The 25,171-nt window shown below is 35.9% G+C and overlaps 1 protein-coding gene and 1 pseudogene across 4 annotated transcripts in view; one reads left to right on the top strand and one right to left on the bottom strand.

Annotated features, from left to right (window-relative positions):
• The window catches only part of TENM3 (teneurin transmembrane protein 3), a 3,393,579-nt gene that overhangs the window by 1,509,700 nt on the left and 1,858,708 nt on the right, over positions 1–25,171 (bottom strand). The gene's annotated exons all lie outside the window — the stretch shown is intronic.
• On the top strand, positions 1,175–24,895 carry LOC140514719 (proteasome activator complex subunit 1-like; annotated as a pseudogene).

The following is a 25,171-nucleotide window of genomic DNA, read 5'->3' as shown; positions in this document are numbered from 1 at the left end:
TCTCTTACTATAACTATGAAAGGCAGCTAGGTGGTGCAGAGGATAGAACTGTGGATGTGCAGCCAGGTGGATTTGGGTTCAGTCATGACCTCAGAAACTTACTACCTATGTGATCCTGGGCATGTCCTTTAACCTCTGTCTGCCTCAGTTTCTTCAAGTGTAAAATGTGGATAATAATAACATTTACCTACTAGAGTTTTAAGGATAAAAACAAGATGATATTTGTACAACACTTAGCACTGAGACTGGCATATAAGAGGCTTTTAATAAATTCTTATTTCCTTCCTATTATAAGGAACATATAAAACATACTAAAAAAGAACACATAATACAGAATTCAAAATTAAAACATAATAAATTAAAAATCCTTTAGAATCATCTTGTTTCCTTTTATGGAGAACTGACTGTAATTTTTAATAACTTCAAGTTTCTTTAATTTCTTATGCTAGCTTATGAAATACTCAGTATTTTTTTGAAAAAAAATATAGACCAAAGATCTCTCCAAATAATATACTTTCAGTTTATAAAGAATTGTACACTTTCCATTGATTATGCTTACTATCACAGAATAGTTCGAAAGAGGAGCTGTTTGGGAGATTCTGAGATTTTAATCATTGTATTTGACTGCAAAATTCTAGCTTTGTATACTGGTCTCTCTCCTTGCTTCTTTAATTAATCTAAACATCTTGCCTTTTTACAATGGCTGCCATTATTTTCAAATTTATAATATGAATTCAAAGAACTTAACGTATTCTGAATGAGTTAGTCCTATGATTCTAGTAAACTGAAACCAAATATATTTTCCTTTTCAGTTGTTTTTTGACAAAATCCAACTCACTAGACCTAATTTCACCTATTCAATTTCTAGAGATCCAGGAAGGTGGCAAAATCATTGACAAGGGCAAATGTTTATAATAAAAAAAACTGATTAATCCAATAGACTATTTTAAAAAAGATACATCTACATTAATGCTCTATATATTTGCTTACTAGCCAAAGTAGGATGGGATAAACAGGACAGATGGCAAAGATATGAGAATTTAAAAAATTCTCTTCATTTTAACTTAATAACTTCCTCCAAAAGTTCTCATCAATGATTAGCTTTGAAACCATTTAATGCATCTGAAATGTCATTGATGTACTCAAGGCTCACCTAATAAACCATATCTTCAAAATGCGCCAACAAAAGCTGTCAGCAGCTAAGCCACCAGACAATCAATCACTTACCTGTTTCAGTAAAGTGGGTGAGAGGTAAAATATCTTCTACTTCTACCTGCACATAATTTAAAATTTCATATTCTTGCACAAAAGTAAAAGATATTGGCAGCTGCAGTTCCCTTCTTAGGAAGATCTTCCTCTTTTTGTCGGGCTTGCTTATTTTCGCTTGTATTTTTGGAATATGCTTTTTATATTTGACATCTGTAACACAGGTTAAGAGTGCCATGACCCTGTCATGTTTCAGTTATCTGTAATATCTACTGACTATGTCAGAGAGAGGTGCTGATAATCCTCACATGATAATAAATAGCTTGAAAACCACTTTATGTCTTTTTCTGTACCTATGGGACCTGCCATTTGGATACCTGTTTATTAAGGCTACCCTGAAAATGAGCTTTGGTGTAGATGAACTGAAAGCAGCAGAAGAAAAGCATGAAATTTGGAGAATGAATAAATCAGTTGGCAACTAAACATTTTCACAGGAAAATACACAATGTGGATTCATTCAGAGGTGTATACTTCCTATCTGAGATGTGACTGAGTCCAGGTGTTGAAAACAGATGTACAGGCGTGGGGAGTTGACAAAATTCTTCACATGGAACCAAGAAGACTTGGGTTCAAACCCTACAGCTGATACTTGGAGACTATAACCCGCTGGGCAAGTCACAGCCACCCTGAGGCTCAGTTTCCTCATCTGTAAAGTGAGAGGAATGGCTTGGGTGACCTTTGAAATGTCTTCAAACTCTAAATCTATCATCATTATAACTCAGGGTCTTTAAAAATCAAGTTTGAATTACTTATGCTTGAAGAAGCATTTAGAGAATTTTAAGAAAATTTTAAAATATAAAATCAAAGTAAATGTTTTCATTTTTTACCTCAAACAAGCTACATTTCTGATTAATATGTTATGAATGAAAAGGGCTACAACAGGACGGCAAGACATTATATCAATGTGGGAAAATAACAAAATGGAGACCTGGTGGCATTTCATTAGAATTTAACTAGTGGACAAAGAATAATGAAGACTTTTCAAAACATATGGAATATTTTACCTTAGTGTTACCATAGCAAGAATCCTACCACAGAAGTAGAATAAAGCTCTGATTTTCAAAGTTATTGTATAAGGGCTAGCCCTTTATACTTACAAGTTCATTATTCTAGGGTAGATATCACCTTGGTTATATTACATCGAAATTATTTATCACCATGAACATTTATAAACACTCAGCATTTTTTGGCAATATGCTGCTGCTCTACAGGGCACAGTCAGGCAAAAAGGCAGTAAATAAAGAGAGCTTTGTCCACTTTAAGAGAGGGAAAAAACTTAAAAAGACTTTGTACTTCCATCTTTCCTATGTTCTTCTTTTACTTTCTTCTAATCACTTTTAATGCTCAGTTCAACAAAGAGACTGTTCACTTTTGTGGTAACCATGGGACACGCAGTCTTTCTGGGAAAGAGGGAGACATTGCTATATGTTACTTGTTAGAAAGAAACAAACAAAATGACAGCTATCAGTTGTCAATATAATTAAATTTTATTGGCCATGAAACTTGGTGAGATGACTTTCCACTCAAGTGCAGAAGGAATTGATACTGCTACCAACTAAAATAACTGCTGTTAAAATTGAGATTTGTATTTCCTCTTACAAGGGTAATGTTATATAGCCTGAAAACTAATACATAGAAAATTATTTCCCTAATAATATTGGGGACACAGCTCTAAAGTGGGCTGCTAATTCTGGGCAGAGATGTGGCTGTCCAAGAATCGTTGAGGCTGAATTAGGTATGAGTTTAGGTGGTGACAGAACAAGGTAAATAACTGTTAGGAGGTAGTTATAGGTCCAGGGTTAGAGTCAAGGAAAGTGGAAATAGTCTCATCAAAGAAAGGATTCAGGTCTACAGGAGCAGGACAAGTTTTAATTGCAGGCAAGCCTGGATTAGTTCCCTTGGGAAATAAATTCTTGTTGGGGATGAGAGAGAAGTGCTATGAAGAAATTTTCTTTGTAGGGCTGCAAGACTACCTGCATGATTTTTCCTTTTTGGTAAAATTTTTTGGATATTAAAAGTCTCACTTTTAAAAGAGCCTAGAAACCAGAGACAAGTGATAAATCCTCATACCCCAAGAGCTTCTGGTCCCTTCAATACCATATTACTATACTATATACTACTATACACACACACACACACACACACACACACACACACACACACGCTATATATCGTATATAAATACAATCTATATACAGTATATGCATACTGTTATATGTGTGTGTATATATATATGAAATACTACGCTACATAATATAATGCTATATAGCCAATACTAGAGTGTTTTTTCAGGACTTCAGTGAATTTGCACCTCTCTAACTGGTGTCCTGTTCCCCTGACTCCATCAGTGTATGGGAACAGTGACATGGTACGGTCAGGAGTCTTCCTTGCCATCAGCGAGTTGACATATGGTGTATTTCTGGCTGTGCTATACAGATTAATTATAATACAAACTGAGTGCCAGAGCAGAAGCAAGAGACAGGCCATACCAGCAGCAGAATCAGCTACCGAGTGAGAATACAGAAATTCTAAGAAAAGGACCAGAGGCAACAAAGCATGTCTGGAGACTGGGAGAGCATTGTCAGCAACTGAAAGTATCAAGATTTAGAGTCCAACAAAGAGGTTAACAATAGCTAGTGATCGGGTAGATCAAAGGACTGAGCATGATCAGTTTAAACAATTTATCTAGTTCAATGAGCTGTGTATCCTTGCACACTTACAAAGTTATACATGTATGAGGCTAGCCTTTCCCCAGCCCTTTGTCCTTCCCTGATCTCTAAACAGCACCAACATACTGCTGTCTCCTGAGCGAGAGTCAGCATAACTCTCATGAGAGAGAACGTCTAGATTGTGGCAAGTAATAGAAAGTCTGGGAAGCTAAAGACTATTGGGGTTAGGAGTGTTTGGAAATGCAGGCCAATCCTTCTCTCATGAAACAAAATATCAGGAGACAACTAGTTTTACAGTAGATTGAATATTGAACCTCAAGTTAGGAAGACCTAAATCTTGCTACTTGGGTAACCCTAGGTAATCCCATTCTCTGCCTCAGTTTCCCCACTTGTAAAATAGAGATAAAACTTTCACTTACCTTTCAATTCCATTGTATGGATAAAATGACATAATATTTGTTAAGCACTGTGCAAATCCTAAAACTATACAAAATTGGCTCTTATTATGAAATAATTTATCATTAGGGATTGCCTTCTTGGCATAAGAACACGGAATTCATCTAATAATTTGCTCTGCATCCTGCCTTCCAAACCTCATCCAAAAAGTTTGGTTTTATCAAGTGCCATAGGGAGGGACCTGGGCATGTAGGAGCATAAAATTTTGGATCACTTCCTACCAATGTTGGTTTTGTTTTGTTTTTTGGCCAGGAGAGGCATGGAGTCATAATCTCCTTAATGTATCAAACACTAGTTATCTTTCAAGCAGACAAAATATTTATGGAATTTCCACTGATAGGAAAATATTATTGTGGGTCACAATCCAGATTGACAAAGTAGAAGAGGAAGTTTGAATGTACTTTCATAGCACCAGACAATTTAAAACTGAAGAACATAGTGATGATTATTTTAACAATAAATAAAATCCTAATAATATACTCATTTATCTTGATTTGAAATAGATTCTATGCACAGACTCCACTTAGAGAGGCAACCTCTACTTCTGGAAGCTTTCTTAGTACTAGCTGGCAATACTTTGCCCTTTGTAGCTTTGCCCTGGTGTAGAAGTATGTGGAGATCATTTTGGGTAGCTCACACCATGTTCAGATACTCATTGGACATGTGTGGACAGGAGATTGAAGGGATAAGGGAAATAGTATGGATTTAATCCATGGCAGGAATAACGTGGATGGTGGGAACTTCATTTGAGTCAGAGGAGTGAACGTCTTTTTATTGTACACTAACTCAGCTGTAAAGAGGATAGTACAATTATCTTTCTTTAATATTTTCTAATAAACTTTGTTTTTATATTACATATTTTCCACTATATCTCTTCCCTCACTCAGCTGCAAAGAGACATCCCTTATAAATGAATGAATGAATGAATGAATGAATGAATGAATGAATGTATAGATAGCTAAATGAATGAGTGAAGAGATGGAGGAAAAGGTTCAGAAAAATAAACCAATATAAAGAAATCTTATGTTATCATCAGTGACCATCTATAACAGAGGTATCAAAAGCATCCCTTTGGGGCCCAACACTAACTGCTGTGATCCAAAACAAATTAAATTGTAATTGGGAAATATCAAACAAAATACATAAAAACATAATAGACCATAGATAACATCAATCAATATTTTTCTTAGTCAATATGCAGTCCACATGGGTCATTACACAGGTTTTAGTGGTCCCCATTTCTACTTGAGTTTGACATCACTAATCTACACCCATGGTCCCCTATTTCTGCAAAGACGGCTGGGAGCCGCTTTTCCATATCTCTTCTTAGGGACAAGTTTCAGTCGTGTTTTCAGAATATTCAGATTCAATTTGCTAGTTATCATTCTTTCAATTCAAGGAAATTGACTACATAAAAGTTAAATGCCCCTAATTTATGTTTAAAATGCATCTACCTCTCATTTTTTTTCCTTCTTAGATTCTTCCATCAAAGGTTATGAGTTCTTAAAAACAGTCTTTACTTACCTCTAGACCCCCACATTTTGAGCACTCCTCTCCTCCAATAATCATGTGTATATTAAGCTTTTTACTTATTCTATTTCCTCCGTGAACTTCATAAACTATTCTAGGCTCCATTCTCTTTGGACAGAATGATTGATTTGGAGTCAGGAAGATGATATCAAATCCTACCTCAAATTTATACTAGCTGTGTAATCCTGAACAAGTTACAGTGCTGCTGTGTATCGTTTCCTTCTCATATGTAAAACTGAGAAAACAGCAACTACATCACAGAGTTGTTAAGAAGAACAGATAATACATAAATAAAGTGCTTTTTACAAATAATAAAGCACTGTATAAATACGAATCGTTATTTCATCTGCTCCTGTGGCTTCAACTATCAATTCTACTCAGAAAACCCATTCATCTAACTATTTACTATTCAACTAACTATTTACCCTCAGTCTCTCTGTTATCTCCAGTCTTATACCATCTTGGGCATCTCCAACTGAATGTCCCACAAGCATCTCAAGCTCCATATGCCTAAAGCAAAATTCATTATCTTTTTCTCAAAACCATAAGCAGTTCCATCCTTCTAGACACTCAGGTTCACAACTTTAGATCCTCAAATCTTTCTCACCCCTCACACACAATTAGCACTAAAGAATGTATATATTTATCAGCATCATATAGCACTTATATGATAATTTTATTAAATTTATTAATTTTAAAAGACATAAGTAATAGACTGGCATTTCAGTCTAATAAAACTTACTTAACTTTCCCAAGTACTTTCTAAAAATATCAAATTTATTTTATATGACTGCATTTATGCAGATGTTTACACAGACAAATCAAGAACTTTTCTTTATGAGTTCCGTAGTTCTCTGTGTTATTGCTAAGATGAATAAGGGCTAATACCTAAGTGTTCATAAAGTTAAATCACATCTGCACTAAGTAGAATAATGGAGAGACAGCTAAGAATTTCCTTCCAAATCTTTCAAGTTAATGCATTATTTGGAAAAATTAAACTGTCCTTTTCAGAGTTATTATCAGTTCATCAGGGTTTTCATTATAATGCTACCCTAGTAAATTCACTCCTCTTCTTGGTTAAGCATTTTAGGAATTGGAAACAAATCAGTTAAAGAAAGAAATGAAAGAAAACAATGTATTGAATTACATCTGGCTTATTCTTTGTTTAAGGGCAACAACAGTTCTATAAATTTTATATGGTAAGTCAGCATTAATCGGAATATCTTCTTGCTCTGAAATGCTGGAGAGATCAGTTATTTTTACATTGGTGATACCCTTCAGACTGAAGGCATCTGCAGAAGAACTTGCCATGAGGCTGAATTTAATGTTGTCTTCCTTTCTGATTCTACTGAAGATCTATTCAACTATATCAGAGTTTTCTCCAAAACCTTTCCAAAGAAATTTCCCTTATTTATCCTTCCAGGGATACCAGTAGGATATTGAGAGGTTTATCTGCCAGGTGACAAACTAGCTTTTATTTTACTTTACAGAGAGCTTCATTTTCAATTTTTGAGAAAAATTGGCTTAATGTAGATATTAACTGTTCTATAAAAATTTGATAGAATTATGTACCCTGGCCTCAGTAGCTCTTTTACAGGTCCTGTTTCTTTATCTATGACTGAATTATTTAATATTATTATTTGGTGTTCTGTGAGTTTGGATACTTTGTATTTTTGAAGATAATCCTCCATTTCTATTTTAGCATTAGTTATATTGCAATACAACTGTGTATACAATAGGTTCTGATAATTGCTATAATTTTTCAGGTTTCATTGTGATTTTCTATGGGTTTTTTTTGGTTAATTTGACCTTTTCACTTCTTATTATGAATCATAAGCTAAAAGTTGATCAATTTTGTTAGTTTTTTCCAAGAAATTTATTTTAGTTTTCTTTGTAATTTTAATGGTTATTTTGATTTCCTCTAATTTTCAAAATTTGTGCTTTTATTTTGGGTGTGCTTGGGTTTTATTTTACATATTTAAATACATAGTTATTAATCTTCATTTTGTTAATGCACAGTTTAAGGGATACAATTTTTCTTCTGAGAACTACTTTATCTGTACTTCAGAAATGTTGATATGTTAATTTGCCATTACCACTGTTTTTTTAAACAAATACTTATCAGTGTTGTTTACTATTTTATTGTATTATAATAAGTAAAGGATATAATTTCATTTTCACTTTGTTATTTTTTATGCATTTTTTTGTGAAAAGTGCCATATGATAATGAGAAATATGCACAATGTTTAGTGTTTTGTTTGACTTTTGAAGCTCACCACCTTCTGGTTCTGGTCTAACTTCTGAGTTTACAATATCTTATTTTCCTCACACAATTTGCTACAGACAAATAGCATGATATTTCTCTCCCAATTCCTGCCTTTCCACGGATTATATAGTCCATCCTTCCAGGAATATCCTTTCCCCATGGGCGCAGCTAGGTGGTGCAGTGGATAAGAGCACCAGTGCAGGAGTCAGGAGACCCTGAGTTCAAATCTCACCTGAGACACTTCGCACTCACTAGCTGTGTGACTTTGAGCAAGTCACTCAACCCCAATTGCCTCATCCTGGGTCATCTCCAGTCATCCTGATGAATATCTGGTCACTGGATTCAGATGCTCTGGAGGAGAAGTAAAGCTGGTGACCTGCACAGCCCTCCCTCACTCAAGACAAAGTCAAGTGCAAGTCTCATCATCATTTCCCTGACGGTGTGGTCTTCTTCAGCAACAAAGGACGAACACACACATATCCTTTCCCCTCAACTATTCCTCCTAAAATCTCCAGTTTTCTTCAATGCATGGATCAAATATTACCTCCTTTAGAGAAGTTATTCTGAGTCCCCAAAGTAGCAGAGTTCTTCTCATTAAAATTTATATGGAATAGAAATTAAATGGAATAGAATCTATAACAAATTTTAGTGATTTATATTTTAACAAGTTTTCTGTGAGTGAGTTATGCAACAAATACGTTTATTACTCATTTTGATAATAAATTCATTTTTGCTACTGTTTCTACTAACTTATCAACCCAATTTTGAAAAGAAAAAACTTATGATACAAATTATTTAATTAAATGTTTCTTAGGCTCTTGTATGAAAATGATTTTTTAATATGTAGTTTAGAGCATGTATCTAACAGTTGAGAGAGCTGGGTGTGCAATATGAGACAATGATATGAAAGGAATGATATGTATCTGGATTTCAAAGGAACAGTAAATTAACGGATTTTGACTGGCTTAGCAAAAACTACTTCCTAGCAAGGTCTGGAGCAGAACCCAGCTTTCTTGATAGTCCCTTCACTGCTCTTGTACAGCTTCTACAACAAAAGAGATTCTTAGCAAATGAATAGGTTTCTTCCCTCTAAAAGCCTAGCCTACGATGTTCTAAGAAACAAATTTCAATAAAAATGCTTAACTCATCTGAATGAATAAACTCTTTCCAATCATCTTTCCTTCACATTTAAAATATGCTCATTATAAATGACCTGTAAACCAGGATTCTGGACTCCCACCTCTTAGTATTCCGATATTTGGGCCAACCCATTGAATCATTTGGTCTTTGGTTCATTTTGCCTCCACCAAGAGTTCCCTTAGGGAAATCTCAGGATATAACTCCCATATGTATATTGTATCACAGTCTCCACAGATCTGAGTAAACATTCCCCAGCTCCCATGCAAAAATACAAAGTAACAAAGCATATTGAGAATAGGAGAGTCTTTTTTCACCCCTCGAAAAATATCAAAATCACAGAAAGGACTCAGAGTAGCTTCATAAAAAAACACAATTCTCCCTCCCCTCCCCCTTCTTCTAGTACCTTTGATAGCTTACAAGATTTACTGTGTTGTCCTATAGTTTGGACTTCTTAGAGTCCAAAGAAGATGGACTGGGACTGAGAGTCAATCCTTCAATATTTCCTTAAATCATACTTTCAGGTCTGGCAAGTGTAAAAGTCACCAACCTAATAGAACTATCCTTTATAGCTTACAAGATTCACTGTGTTATCCTATAGTTTGGACTTTTTAGAGTCCAAGAAAGATGGACTGGGACTGAGAGCCAGTTATTCAATATTTCCTTTCAGGTTTGGCAACTACGAAAGTCACCAACCTAACAGAACTATCCCAAGGGTTTGGAGACAGTGGAGATGTTGTTGCCTAGCCTTGCTTTGATAAATACAGTTTGCCTTGTACATACCTAAAAGCAGCCAAACTAAAAATCTCTTAAAATGTCATATGATTGCCTTTTCATAAAACTGAAGTGGCCTTACTACTAACTAGTTTGAATTAATGGAGTTTTACTGTGATTTCTGATTAAGAAAGTCCTACTGTTCTCCATCTTATGCCATTCTAACACTGAACAAAATTAGTAGTTTTGTGCTAATAAGCCACCGAGTATTTCAAGAGAAAATTCTTTTTAGTGGAAATTCGTGGATGCCTATAAGGCAAAGTTTTAACAGTTAGTGACAACAAAATTTTGAAAATTGATCCCTGGAGTAGGATTCAGTAGTTCTGGATTTTATTAATAAATCTGTACACCTTAATTAAGCTTCAACCCTTAATGTGCAGCCATTTTGCAAACAATGGATAATCATATTACTCCAAGTGCAGCTTGTAATCAACACCACCACCATCCCTCCACCAAAAAAAATAGATTCTATAAAACTTCAGGGAAATCTGTAACAATTCTCTAAATAGAAAACAATAATTAAAGTGATGACAGCATTCTGTCTTAATAAAATAAGTTAAAATAACAAATACATATTATTTAAATTCAAAGGAATTTTTAAACAAGTTTGTAATAAATGTACTCTATGAAGTAATTTTATGAATTTTTAGCATATAACTTTCTATTTTTTATTTTCAGAGATTTTACTTAAAGGAGGTGGTTTTATTTTGAGATAGCCTATATTCAGACTTATTTGTTATTAAACTTCTATTTAAGTAAAGTGAAATTTACAAATACTTGGAGCTTTTTAAAGATTGTTAGGACATAAATATAGAAAGAATTATCTGTTAACAATGATCCTGTCTGTTTTTTGAAAAGTATGATTTTATCTGGAGAAAGGGTAAGTGTCTGGTAAGACTTGCTTTGTCAGAACTAGTTGGCCTATCTGGAGTGATCAAGCCAATGAAGGGCTGATTAAACTTTTATGAAGCAATCTGTAATACAGAACAGAGTTCACCGGGGTCCTCTGCTATTTCCTCATTGCATATTTCTTATTGCAAATTGATGCAGTAATTTCAGACAACATTTCACTAAAAAAAAAAATCCAACCACATGTCTATATGTCTTCTACATAAAGGTACATTTTAATTTAGTTACTGTACACCTGAAAATTCTGCAAAGGATAGAATCAGTGACTAATTTGGGAGCAATATTAACCCCTTTTAGGTCATGTGGTGTCTCAGAAGAAGAAATCTGTTACATAACCCAAAGACCCTAGACAATTAAAGGGATGCACAGAATTAAACAATTTACTACCTTCCCACTGAAGGGAACTGATTTTGTCTGTTTCAAGTGTAGCAACAGATGTTGCTCCAACTCAAAATGATGACGATGTGACAAAATGTCATTCTTCCCCTGATAGAAATAATATCTGTCACTTTTAGTGTATCTTTCAAGTATTTGTAAAACTCAAAAGCATAATGACAGGGGTGGGAAGAGGGAAATAACTACCCTCTGGGCAGAAAAGGGATAAATCATTAAAGAGAGCCCAGAGATGTGGGCAGACCTGGCAACCTAAGTTGGAAAAGGTCTATCTAGGTTCAGGCTGTGTTGGACATCTCTGATCTGTAAATGAAATGAGCTGGAGGCATCTCTCAGATAGGAAACATGAACTTTGTGGGAAACCCAAGAGGGAGCATGAGCTTTGAACTGGGAAGAGGAAGGAACTCACACAATGCAGACATGCTAAAAGGAAAGATGGCCTCTGCCCTCAACCCTACAGAGCCATAAGAGACAATACTGAAATGTTACCTTAGGTGAAGAAGCCTAGATTCACCAATGTGAAGGACGAGACTTAATTAGTCTACTGAATATATTTCCAGTGACCTAGATAGGACAGGGGGAAATCAGAAAGACTAGGAAAATAGACTTGAAAAGATCTCCAGAAAGGATAAAGGAGACCAGTGCAATGTCAGGGCAAGAGGCCAGAAGTCCAAGGAAGGAATTCTAAGTTCTAATTCTTCCTCATCTAGACCATGTTAAAACCAACATTTATTAAATTCTTACTTTGGGACAGGCATAGTGCTAGGCACTGGCTATACAAAGAAAGAAAAGCAAAAATGGTCTTTACACTCAAGGATAGAGGAGACAGCATTCAATAAACTATGCACAAACAAGATCTATAAAGGATAAATTAGAAATAAACACAGAAAGTAGGAACTAGAATTAAGGAGGTTAGGAGAGGGCTTCCTGCTGAAAGTAAAATTCTAGCTGAGATCTGAGAGAAGACACAGAAGTGAAAAAGCATAGATGAGGAGGGAGAAAGTCCATAGATGCCAGAGTCAAAGAATGGGATGCACAGGCAGAGAGAAACTGAGGAAGCTGGGTTTATTTATTTTCTTAATTAAATTTATTCATTTTCAGTTTTCAACATTCACTTCCACAAAACTTTGAATTTCAAAATTTCTCCCCATCTCCCCCTTTCCCCACCCCAGAACAGCATGTATTATTCTGATTACTTCTTCCTCCAATCTGTCCTCCCTTCTATCACCTCCCTCCTCTCTTTTCCCCTCCCCTTTTTTTCCTGTAGGGCAGGGAAGCTAGTTTTATAAGGAAGTTATTATGTCTTCAGATCTTATTGTGATATCTGTATCAAACTATCTCAGAAAGGAAGCTTGAGTATCTTTGTTTAGCACTCAGATGAACCAAGAGACCTGTACTCAGCAAAGTTCTTTCTTTTTTCTCCCTTGATCCACCCCGTATATCATCTTTTAAAAATAATGTTCTATTTACTTCAGTGTCTATTTTTAAATCCTGGAAAAAACAATATGATTGTTGGTTTTATTCCAGTGGAAAAAAGTAGACATTTTTAAACACGGTTCAATAAAAACAGGAAGGAAAGTACTCCCAAAGATCAAATATGCTGAAGGTGTCCCTACAGTGTCTGGCACATAGTAAGAGCTTAATAAATACTTGTTGATTAATTGATTGACTCAGAGTCTAGGGGAAGAGAAGGAAGCAAGATAGACCATGAATGAGCAGCCCAAGAGGGAGGGAGTTAATGTCAGATGGGAACTTAATTTATTTCCTACCCAGGCCATTTGCTTACAGGTCAACCTTAGGCAGAATTGTTAGGAAGCTAAAGTTTGTCTTTTAACATCCTTCCTCCTGCATGCATCCTTCCTCCTTTTTTGCCTTTCAGCACATCCCCCACATCCTCCCATGTTGCTTTAAATTGTAAGAGTATTATAATCATGTAGGCTGTGTACACTCTTCCTGCTTTCTACTTTTCCTCATTATTATCTAATTTGTAGGGCAGAAAGTAGAATTGGAATATTTGAGTAGATGGTATTTTAACTTTTTTTGAGAGAGGAAAATAGTAGCAATTTTGGATATAATCAAAAGTGTTCAAATAGTTATTAATATAGTTTTTTCCCCAAAAGGCAAGGAATATCCTGAAAGTCATTGGGATTTGGATCTAAGTAAGATTTGAATAATGTGGTCGAACAAGGAAAGAATAGCCAAGCCTAATATATATGAAAGAGAGAGTTGTAGTAAGGATTCTGGAGCTCTGGCAAGGAAAAATGTGACTACAATTTTCCAGTCCAATTTTTGTTTACAGAAGAAAAAAATGAAAATCAATTCTTGTAAAGAATATTGCCAGAATAGGAAATACATGTCTTGTTGAATCAACATTCATCAAAGATCACTTAATTTTTAAAGCAATGGTTAAATTTCAAATTGCATTTTTACAGAATGGGAAAGGTTTTTTTTTTATTTTAAAAACTGAATATAACCTTAAAACTCATTAACTTTTGCTTGAATTAAGAAATTTTAGACCTGATAGCAAAGCAAAAGGAATTTTTAAGTTTCTTGCCAGAAGGTTATGCATATGTCAGGTTGGTTTATCAGAGCATTCATGACTTAACTCTTAAATATTCTTTACAAAAGATATGTGAGAATTTAACACTGTTAGTAGCACTTTGTATAGCAAAAGCTAGTTTTCTCTTTAGTGCAGTGACAGTTTACTAATGAGAGATTACTTCCTAGGATCATTACTGGAAATAAGTTCCTCATAAAAATTAATCTATTGGTGCCTATATAACACAAAATTTCAATTATTCATTAATCTTATTTATCACCCCATATGTGAGGTTTTTAGCACTTAGCTGTCCTGACTTTAGGAAGTTTGTTTTTATGATCATCAAGAAAAACATTTTAATATGTCTTTATTCTCACAAATAGAATGCTACTTTTTTTTTTAAAAAGAAAGTAAATTAGAGTGTGTTTAGGATGCGGTGTTATTTCAAATGACCAAAACATGCAAATTAATAGAATGACACATATCTATCATTTTCTTCTGGATATATAATTTCATTGCTTTAGAGAATTCCAGGATGAGGAAAGGACTTCGACCAATACAGATTGTGACCTTTTCTGCAATGTCTAAGTCTTAAAACGTTGCCTGGGCCTCTGAAAAGTTATGCCCAGGGTCATATAGTCAGTAGGGGTCCCAGGCTTTCCTAACTTCTGTTCCATTGTTCTATCTACTCCATCACCTTCCTGACAAATTAGTAATAAAAGACATATTTATATGACAATATGAGAGACAGTGAGTGCAGTGAGTGCATTGAGGGCTGAGTGAGGAAGTGTTTGATAAAAAAAACAATGGAAACATCTATGTGTGTGGGGAGAGAGAGAGAGAGAGAGAGAGAGAGATGGATAGATGGATATATATATATATATATGTATGTACATATAGATATAGATATAGATATAGATATAGATCCCAAACATGTTGAAAGGAACCTTAGAGCAGCACATTTGTAGTCAGGAAGGTCTAGATTCAAATCTTAAATAGTTACCACAATTATTCTTTCCACATCACTGGTGTTAGGAAAGAAGAACTCCTGTGATCTAGAAAATCTACATAAAAATTTTGACCTTCCCTTCGTACCAGAGAAGAAGTCTGAATTATTATGTTATAACAAGACCAAATATATTGATACTATATAATACTATACATGTATTTTTTGCATTTCTGAGTTTCTAAACTTTTTCTGTGCCGTCTGTTGCTGGCCATCTTGTGTCACCTGCGACTATTGCAAATTCCTCCCAAATGCCCATTTAATTTCTTATGCTGACACACGATATATTGCAACCACGATGAGGAAAGTTGCCATGTGGGAAGGATAGCAATGGAAGTTCCCCCAAACCTCCCTACTCTTCACTTTCCTCCTCTATAAAATGAAGGGATTGAACTTAATGGGCCCCTGAATTACCTTCCAGCACTGTCTATGCCTTTCTGATTGTAATGGTAGAATGGGACGGGTGGAACTCTCCTGCAATTACACAACATAAGCACCCAGTTTTGAATTTCTGAAACCTTTTCTTCAAAGAGCCACTTAAAATAGGATGAGATCAGGAATATCACTTCATCTATAACATAAGCATAACTTTCAAGTCCTCTGTTCAAAAATGCATAGAGTTGGAAAGGATCACAGAAGGTATCTACTGTAACCTCCCACCCCAAAGAAGGGGATTCCTCCAGGGAGGCTTACCAATTCTCTGACACATGGTTATTTAACTTCTGATTAATATATACATGCATACCTCCAGGGACAGAGAATCCACCACTTCACAAGCCTTAGAAAGCAGCTCATTCTATTGTTAGAAAGCACTAGGTGCTCATGTCATTTCTTACATTAAGCATAAATCTGACACTGTCAATTCCACTTACTGGGTCTGGTTTTGCCCCTAGAACAACACAGGACAACTCCACTCTCTCTTCTGTATGACAGTGTTTCAGATATTTGAAAAGTTATCTTCTTTGATTCTTCCTTGGTCTTTTTGCTTTCCTTAAGCAGGCAAAACAGACCACATCGTTCGGTAATTGTCCATATAACATGGTTTCTGCTCTGGGCACACTTAAATTTCATCAGTGACTGGGTTTAAATATGTCACAAGGAGTAAAACCTAGTCCATCAGATGTGGCCTGATTAGTTAGCGCAGAGCACAAAGATTCTCTTAGTCCCAGAAATCTACACATTTAGTTTCTGCTAATGTGCTATAAAACTGCATCATCATTTTTAGCAGTCATAACACATATTGATGTCTGATATTTAACTTGTGATCAATTAAAACCCTCAACTCCTTTTCACATGAAAACTATCAGCTCTTTTTCCCATGACTTGTGGCCAAGCCAGGTCTTTATCATTCTGTACCTGTGCCAAAAATATTTTGAACAGAAGAAGACAATTTATCACAGCTACATTTACCATCCTAGTTTTTTTGTTCTAGTGTTCCTGTCTTTCAGGGTAGTTTTAAATTTTGATCCACTAATCTCTCATATTAACTATTCCTCTAAATTTCATATCCTCTGCAATTCTGATTAAGGATTCTTCAAACACCTCACAATCAGTTAAGACAGTGGTAACTTGCAAAGAGACAATTCAATGCCACATCACAGAAGACCTTCTTCATTGACACAAAATCTTTCATTAAGAGTTATCGGATGCAGATTTCTTAATAGCTGCTGATCTACCTAACAGTACTAAAGTAAGTTCAAATTCTATCTCTTTGTAAGGTTTATAAATTTTTCCATCACCGTCATTTTCTAGTTTCTCCCCCTAACCCCTACTCTAGCTAGTTTTACAGCAAAGTACATTAAAGCAAAATAAATGACATCCAACAGTAGCTATCTCATTTCACATCTCTAGTCCTCCATCTACCAAGGAGACAGGAGTATGCCTTGTCATCAGTTCTCTGATGACAATTCAAATGAGCTAACATTTGTAAAACACTTAGCACAGTACTTGACACATGGTAGGTATTATATAAATGCTCATTCCTTCCCTTTCCTCTTTCCCACAAACAGAGTTAAAATGATCAATGCACTCAAGTTTTAATGCTTCCTATAGAACAAAAAATATTGGTCTTGGGATCAAAAGACAGGATTCAAATCTCATATCTCGTATTTACTACCGGTGGGACCCTAATAAGCCACTTGATCACAGTGAGTCTTAGTTTGTTTATCTGTCAAATGAGGCAGTTGGAGTAGATGACCTCTAGTTTGTTGATGATGTGTCTCAGTGTTATTTTCTTTAAGTTTTTGATGTTATTGTCCATACCAGGAGTGGAGAACCTGCAGCCTCAAGGACAAATGTGGCCTTCTAGGTCCTCAGGTGTGGTCTTTTGACTGTGTTCAAGTTTTACAGAACAAATCTTCATAATAGAGAATAAGTCTGAATTATTATGGTATTACAAGATCAAATATATTGAGACTACATAATACTACACTTCTTTTGCATTTTATTAAGAGGATTTGTTCTGCGAAGTTTGGATTCAGTCCAAAAGCTGCCCTTAAGGACCTAGAAAGCCTCAAGGTCACAGGTTCACCATCCCTACATTCCTGATTCTACTTACATCACATTTTATCAGTTCAAACTTATGACTGAGAATCTTTGAAAACATCTTAGTTGTCATTCCTTTTACTGCAATAGCATCCCTTCACTTTCATATTCCGTAAGATGGGGAACCCCCCTAAAATAGATGTTATAAATATTTTAGCATATGTAGTATCTTTCCCTCTATATTTGATCTTCTTGGGGCAAATACTCAGCAGTATTGTCAAGTAAAAGAGTATAAAAGCTTAATTATTTTGTTAACCTAATGCCAAATTATTTTCCTTTGTGTCTGGCTCATTTGCACCTCTACCAACAGTGTACAGCCTTCAACACTGACAATTTTCATATTTTATCATTGTTGCCAATGTGGTAAATATAGGAGGAAACTATAAAATTTCATAAATTTGCATTTTATATTTAGTTATTTTGGAACTTTTTTTGATCATTTACATTTCATGTTCTAAAAAATTATTTATACTACTTCAACCAATTATCTATTTAAGAATGGGAACAGAAGCAAGACCTGGTACTTCTTTGATATAGATAATTCCTCCCAGTACCAATGCAGGGTGGTATCTTTTCTATAATAATCATTTTAGAGATTTGCCTAGAGCAGTGAGAAGTTGTGAATGACTAAAGAAATCATGGGCATGATGTGTCGGTGGTGGAACGTGAAACCAGAGCTCAGCTCTCCATACACTACGTTCTGCTTCTACTCCAGTTAAAGCATAGCTCTTGGTTATTTGTTTCTATTTCCTAACAGAGATATTTATTCAAAGATTTTTCTCCTATCAACAGTTTATTTTCTCATTATAGTTGTACTAATTTTACTTATGCAAAAGCTTTTAAAATGTTTATACAATGAATATTGTTTATTCTGTCTTTTATGATTTCATCCAAACCTTTCTGACTTGTGAATTTCTTTCCCCTACACTCTAGACCAGTGGTATCAACCTCAAACAAAAATGATCCCTGAAGTCTGTCCATTGACTTAGAAAACAACAAAATTAACATTATCTATGCTATAATATATGTGTATGTATACATACACACAGACATACACATTATATATGTACACATACATACATACACATCTGTGTATATATACATAAACACATACATGCACATGTGCATATATATAGACTCATGCATATATGTATACTTACACATAGACACATATATATATATATACTCAATGATATTTTAATATGGTTTGAGTACTTGGAAGCTTTCCTGACAGTGAATTTGGTATTCCTGAAGTAGAAAATACACCTCCAAATTCTTCATGTCAGATACTACACAAGTGCTTCACCATTCCTTCAGAATAATCAACCATCACAAAACAGATTGTTTATGACTAGTACTTAATATTCTCTTTCCTACTAGCACATGGAATCTCATCAGCATTATTCAGTGCCTGTGTGACTTTTCGGTGTGTCCCACTAGATTCTACTTATTATTTTATGGAATCAGTGGTTCAGTGATCTGTATTCCTTCTCTTCTTTATATCTCATTTTTTATGTTTATCCTTTTTTTTTTTAAATCCTTGTTCCACCTCTTGACACAGGTTAAGATTTTCCTCCTGCTTTGGATACTTATTTCTTTTTGTTTTTGTACTAAGGACTTCTTTCGATTATTTCAGTTCATTTTTTATCCATATTCAGTTCCGGAAATTCATAACTTTTTTCACAATCATCCCAGATCATGCCTAGTAAATTGTGGAACCAGGAATTCACACTCCATCCTTCTAATTTCTAAGTCTAGCATCTTTCTATCATATCACATTGTCTTTTCTGTACTAACAACACTTAACTTGGAATCAATATGGTAAAACCACTATTGAATAATCTGAACCAGAACCAGATGGAAAAACAGAATGTAAGACCTAGAAAACAGACCTCTTCCAAATTTTCTCCATTTACTTTACCTAGTTAAGACTCATGTTACTCTTTCCCCTCCACTTGAGAGAACAACACCATACTGGCCATATGGCTGACAGTTCCTTAGCAGACTGGAGCAGTACACCACTTAATTACCCAGGGGGAGTTCTACAGAATGACATTGTGAACCGTTCATTTCTGCCACAGGCCGCCAACCCTGGCTGCTCCCATTAGTATGTGGTAAAAAGTCCTGCCAGGCCAAAGCCCTTAGCTCTGTATTTGAAACAGCACATCACAGCTCAATAAGCTGTTAAAACATGATTTTATTCTAAAATTCCCATGCTAAGACATCTTCGTCATAGAAATACCCCCTTCAAGATTCCCCAAACACAAGCAAAGCGCAAATGAGCAACAGGATTCTACAAAGCAAATGGCTACATAGGATTTTCTTGATGTGGACCTCGTAGTTCCATGTTCCTATGGTTTGGGAGGCAGAAGAGACCCTTTGATGTACTATTGGGGTCTACCAACCTGCGTCATGTAATTATCTCAGTTCAGTCAGCTCTTTTCAACCCTGATAAAAGTCAGAGACATACATGTTTTGAACGCCTTGCTATTTGCTCTCTGCTCCTCTAAAATCTTTAATTAGCAGTTACTAGTTTTACTTTTGATGTCCTAACATTTAAGTCTTGAAAAAAACCCACATGCATTAAATAATAGGTTAAAGCTCAGTTTAGAAGGATCAGATTCCAATCATTTTTTTTTTTCTGAGCATCTGATGTTGAGAAAACACATATTTAGTTCAGGATTAGAATTATTCGAGCCCCTGAAATACCCAAGGCTTGGCAAGCTGAAGTGAGTGTACTAAAGCCTTCAAGGTTTGCCAGGGCTGCAGGGCTCCCAGTCCAAACAGATGGATTGGCTGAAAGGAACACTCTGTAAAATTCTTACACACTGACACCTCCCCCTCCCCACACACACCCCATACCCCCTACCTAGTAAATCAGCCTCCCAGCACTGAAAACAAAACAGAAAAAATTAATGGCCCCCTGTTCTGTTCCATTATTTATGCCCTTCTCATGTACCATACCAACCAAGGGATGCTCTTTGATGATTATATCTCCAAAGAACATTACTGTGATCATGGAATATGCTGGGGAACCATAGATAATTAATCAGTCAAACTGAGAGATATGGACAAGAATAACTTTGGGGTTTTGCAAAAGTAAATTTAATGCATAAAACCTGCTCAGAACTGATGAATCAAGTGGCCCCTTTATACACAGATAAGTCAGGATACATACTGTAGAATACTGCAGACTTCTTTCTTTTATCCTTGAAATGGAGGGAATACGTTGTTGTTTTTTTTTTTAGAGAATTAATTTTTTTCCAACCCATTTAAACTTTTCTTTGCCTGTCATCTCAGACACTGAACATTTTTGTTCAATATGTTCTATTGGGAGAGGAGAAGAACTTCAACCTGATGTATCCAATAGGAAATGGGCCACCAAGTTAATTTACATACTACATACTCATTGACTCATCAAATAGATTTTCATAGGGTGATATACAGTCCCATCTATTAGATTCATAATCTAGAAGTGAAAAATCATCTTCTTAAAATAATGAACTATCCAAATCTCTAAAAGCTACCTTTTCATCAAGATTTTCACACCAAATTGCCTCAGGCTACACATCTTTCTGAAGGAATATCTCAATGATTTTAAGACAGTAGATATGTCATGGATTACTAGGAAGGTTACTACCGTTGTCTACATCATCTAAACAAGTGTAATCCCAAGAGTACAACACAACAGGGCAAGAGGAATAGACAACTGAATGACCTTTTGTCTCTTTAGGGAAAAAAAAAGATACCCAACAAAGAAATGTTTCCTTTCCCCCTTTTATCAAATGAAAGCTCTTCGGAGATGATTGAGCTCTTATATGCTACTGTTTGAATCCTGTAGGATGTTATTCTGTGGAGCTTTGCTCAGAGCACATCAATCAGCCAAAGGAAGCTTATACGTTTGAAGGTTAAAACTCCTTTATGGCATATGGGGGAGGGGAGAGCTTCTGTGAAGGTATCTGATTCTTCAGAGAAGAACAATGTTACCTCCTCTGATCTCTGATCTTGCATTAAGTTAACAAATTTGGATACTTTCTTGTCAACTTACTTTTAAAGAGATATCATTTAAGAAAGCAAATCAAATTTCAAAATTCATGGAAAAATGGTGAATGTACCGAGAATGGTATAAGGGATCTTAATAGTGAACACTGAAATTAGGAGACTTTCCAAGAAATCTCAGCTCTCAGGCACTGGCTGGTGATATGATCATTGACTACTCATTTCACACCTCAAAGCTTCAGTTTCCTCATTCTTAGAAGGGGATGATAATATTTGCATCACCTACTACAGTAGGTTGTCAAGAGCCAAGTATTACCAAGCACCAAACAAAACTGACTGCTTTAAAGAGGCAGCATGATGTATGGAAACAACACAAATGGCCTCTCAGCTACAATATATACTTAAAATGTGCGGGACTCTGGAAAAGGCACCTTTGTGCCTCAGAAAGATAGTGATTTGAATACTTATACTACCTACCTCATAAATTGTTCCAAGATAAGCATTTTATTAGACATAATGTGCTATGCAAATACATGTTTAGGCTATTGACCCTGGGGTTTTGAACTCATTTGCAAAAAAAGATACTGCACAAGATCAACAAATCAGAACTCTACTGTTATTGGATGTTTGTACAATGATCACTGGATTCTCTTCTTTTGATAAGTCCTTGGATTATACTACCAGGACAGAGTGCTGACCCTGGCATCAGAGGACCTGAAACAGAATCTTAGCTCTCCTACTTAGTACCTGTGTGAACCTGGTTGTCAGTTAAATTTTCTAGAGCTGAGTTTCCATATTTATGCCATGGTGATGTTGGATTATATGACTTCTAAGGTCTATTCTAGCTTTGACTTTTATTCTATGAAAATTCATTTCACACTCCAAGTACATTTGAATTCTGTTCCCAAGAGTCATGTCTATACCATAAACCCAGAATACCACAGTAATGGAGTGATACAGACAAAACTGGGTTCAAAGCTGGGCAAGCTGCAAGACCAGACTAGATCAGAGGAGGTAACAATTCTTCAAAGAATCAGAACCTTTCTAAGTTTTTGTTTGTTCCTTTCTTTTTCTGTTGTGGTGGTGGTAGTTCCAGGGGGGATCTTTGTGGTTGGCTTTTTTTTTTTTATTTCTGTTTACTTGGTTTAGCATAATCTATGTTCTAGTAAGAAATAAACATTATACCTCTGACCCTGACTCAAGATGGACTGGAAGAACTTTTTCCCCTCTAATAAGTGTTATTTCACAAACTTATGAGAAGAAGAGGTTGTCAGATCACAGTAACCTAGATATGGAACTGTGGAACAGACCTCAGACATTCACTAGTGTACTTTGCTTCATTTTATAAATGAAGGGTAATCAAGTGACTTCCCAAGGTTTCACAAGTCAGAAACAGGATTTGAACTTGGATTCTCCACTTCTAGAGTTAGGGCTTTCCCCACAGATCTATGGATCTTACTGGAAGATTAGCCCAATTAATCATCATGCAATGGAAAAATTTTATAAGATTATCTTAATTGTGTCAAAAGATTTGAAAAGCATAAAATCAGATAATAAAAGTAATCTTATTCTGTGTTTAAAAAATTAAATATGTTCTATTCAAAGGTACACACTATGATTTCTGTAGAATGACTAGATCACTGATGTGACACTATAGTCAGTGTTGGGTAAAAATGAAGTCCAATATGTTTGTGAAAATTTACAACCTTGTGCAGCTAAATTTCTGATTTTTTTCTAGTAGTGCCTCCAATTGCTTCTGGAACCACAATCTGGACTGAACATCAGACTGAACCTGAGTCTTTTACTCCACCATCTCCTGTGAAAGCTATACTTGGTTATTTGTAGCAGGTTGTGATTGGGATATTCAGGTTTTATTTAGGTAGAAGGAAGAATGACCGGTTGGGGCTGTTTTTCAGGCACTGTTACCAGGAGACTAGATCTTCTAACAGCATACAAATGTAGCTACAGCTGCGTCTGAGCCACCCCCGCCCAATCATCCATGACCATGGCCAACTCCATGCTAGCGTATCTGCTATATCACCATCGATGAAAAATCCTTGGGTCAAATTACTTTCAACCTTTCTGCAGGCAAGTTTCCAAAGACAAAATAAATTTACTCTGACCACTGAAAAGAAGGGATATGTTTACAAGGATTACAGTTTTCATACTCTCACTACTGGTTTCATGTGCCACAGCTCATATATCATAATAGCTTTGGTGGCAATTCCATCTATACGGAGAAATTTGCTGATGAAAACTTCATGCTAAAGTACACTTGACCAAGGCAAATACTGAGTCCAGCACAAATAGTTCCCAGTTTGCTATAAGGACACCGTGGAAGCCTTGGCGCATTTCACTTCTTGAAATGGTAAGACAGTAAGAAATTTGCCATAGCTGATGGTATTTATCTTAAACACCAAACCATGTAGATGGGGAGAACACCTCTTACCTCCACCCTAGTCTGTGCTTATTCTCACTTGCTGAAACACTATCTGGATTTAATTTTCCTCTTCTCTCTATAAATCTGGTTAGCATGCAGTATAGTCTGTGATTATGAAATAAAAACTAAGATATAGAGAGGGGAAGGGGAAAGAGGAGGAAAGAGACAGAGAACACTTCTAATAGTAACAAACCTATTTATCTGGTACTTTAATTCAATATAACAAACATTTATCTGACACCTAATATGTGTAAAGCTCTAGGTCCATGATAACAAGGATCATTTGGTCTTTGCCTTTAGGAACTTACATTCTCCTGGGAGGGGAGGGCACAACACATACAAAAATTAGTATGTTAAAACAAAAAAAATGAGCAAGGGGGTCCCTCCCTCCTTACTCTTTTCTCACTGCTCAGTCTGTCCCATTAATCCCCCTGCCATGGTCACCCAGAGCTGAAGGACCCATCTCTGAATGAGACCAATTTGAGTCTCCTAAAGGGCTCCCTGGACACACCAGTCCCTGAACCAGCCAAAGCAAAAGAGAAGGAAGAGCACTGGAAACCAGAAGAGAAGGATGATAAGGATGGAAAGAAAAAACAGAGAGATGAAGATAAAAGTCCTCTTTGTGGGCCTGTAAGTTGCATTGAGAAGATCATGACCCTTCTGGGGCAGCTGAAACCTGAGATCAAAGATGTGAAAGAAGAGCTTAACCTGGTTTCCATGGACTGCAGTTACAGGTGCCCTGAATTGAGAATGGGAACAGCTTTGGAGTAGCTGTCCAGTAGAAGGTATTTGAACTGAAACACTCAGAACTATGCTGGTGGCTTACGAACCCAGATCTCAAAGTACTTCTCTGAAAGGAGTGGCTAAAGTAGCAAAGCAGTCACGTGTGGTTGGCTACCAACAGCTGGTTCAGGAATTGGATAAAGCACAGTATGGAGAGACAAGACTGAAGGTCATGGAAATCTGAAATACTTATGCTGGATTATATGATATCATCCTGAAGAACTCTAAGGAGACCAAAAGGCCCAGGGGAATGATTTACTGAAAAATGGAAGCATTCTCCATCATCTCTTAACTAGGATTATCTGTCTTGCCACAGTTCCACTTTGAACTTCCCATTTTATCCATACCTTGTCTTCTAGGAACCAATAAATTTTGTCACACCAAAAAAAAAAAAAATGAGCAAGGGGGGAAACACAACTAGCTAGGGAGACCAAGAAAAGCTTCATTAAGAGGGTGGTGG

The sequence above is a fragment of the Notamacropus eugenii genome, chromosome 7 (genome assembly GCF_028372415.1).
Source record: "Notamacropus eugenii isolate mMacEug1 chromosome 7, mMacEug1.pri_v2, whole genome shotgun sequence".
NCBI classification, from domain to species: Eukaryota; Metazoa; Chordata; class Mammalia; order Diprotodontia; family Macropodidae; genus Notamacropus; species Notamacropus eugenii.
This window is presented reverse-complemented; position numbering and strand designations above follow the sequence as displayed.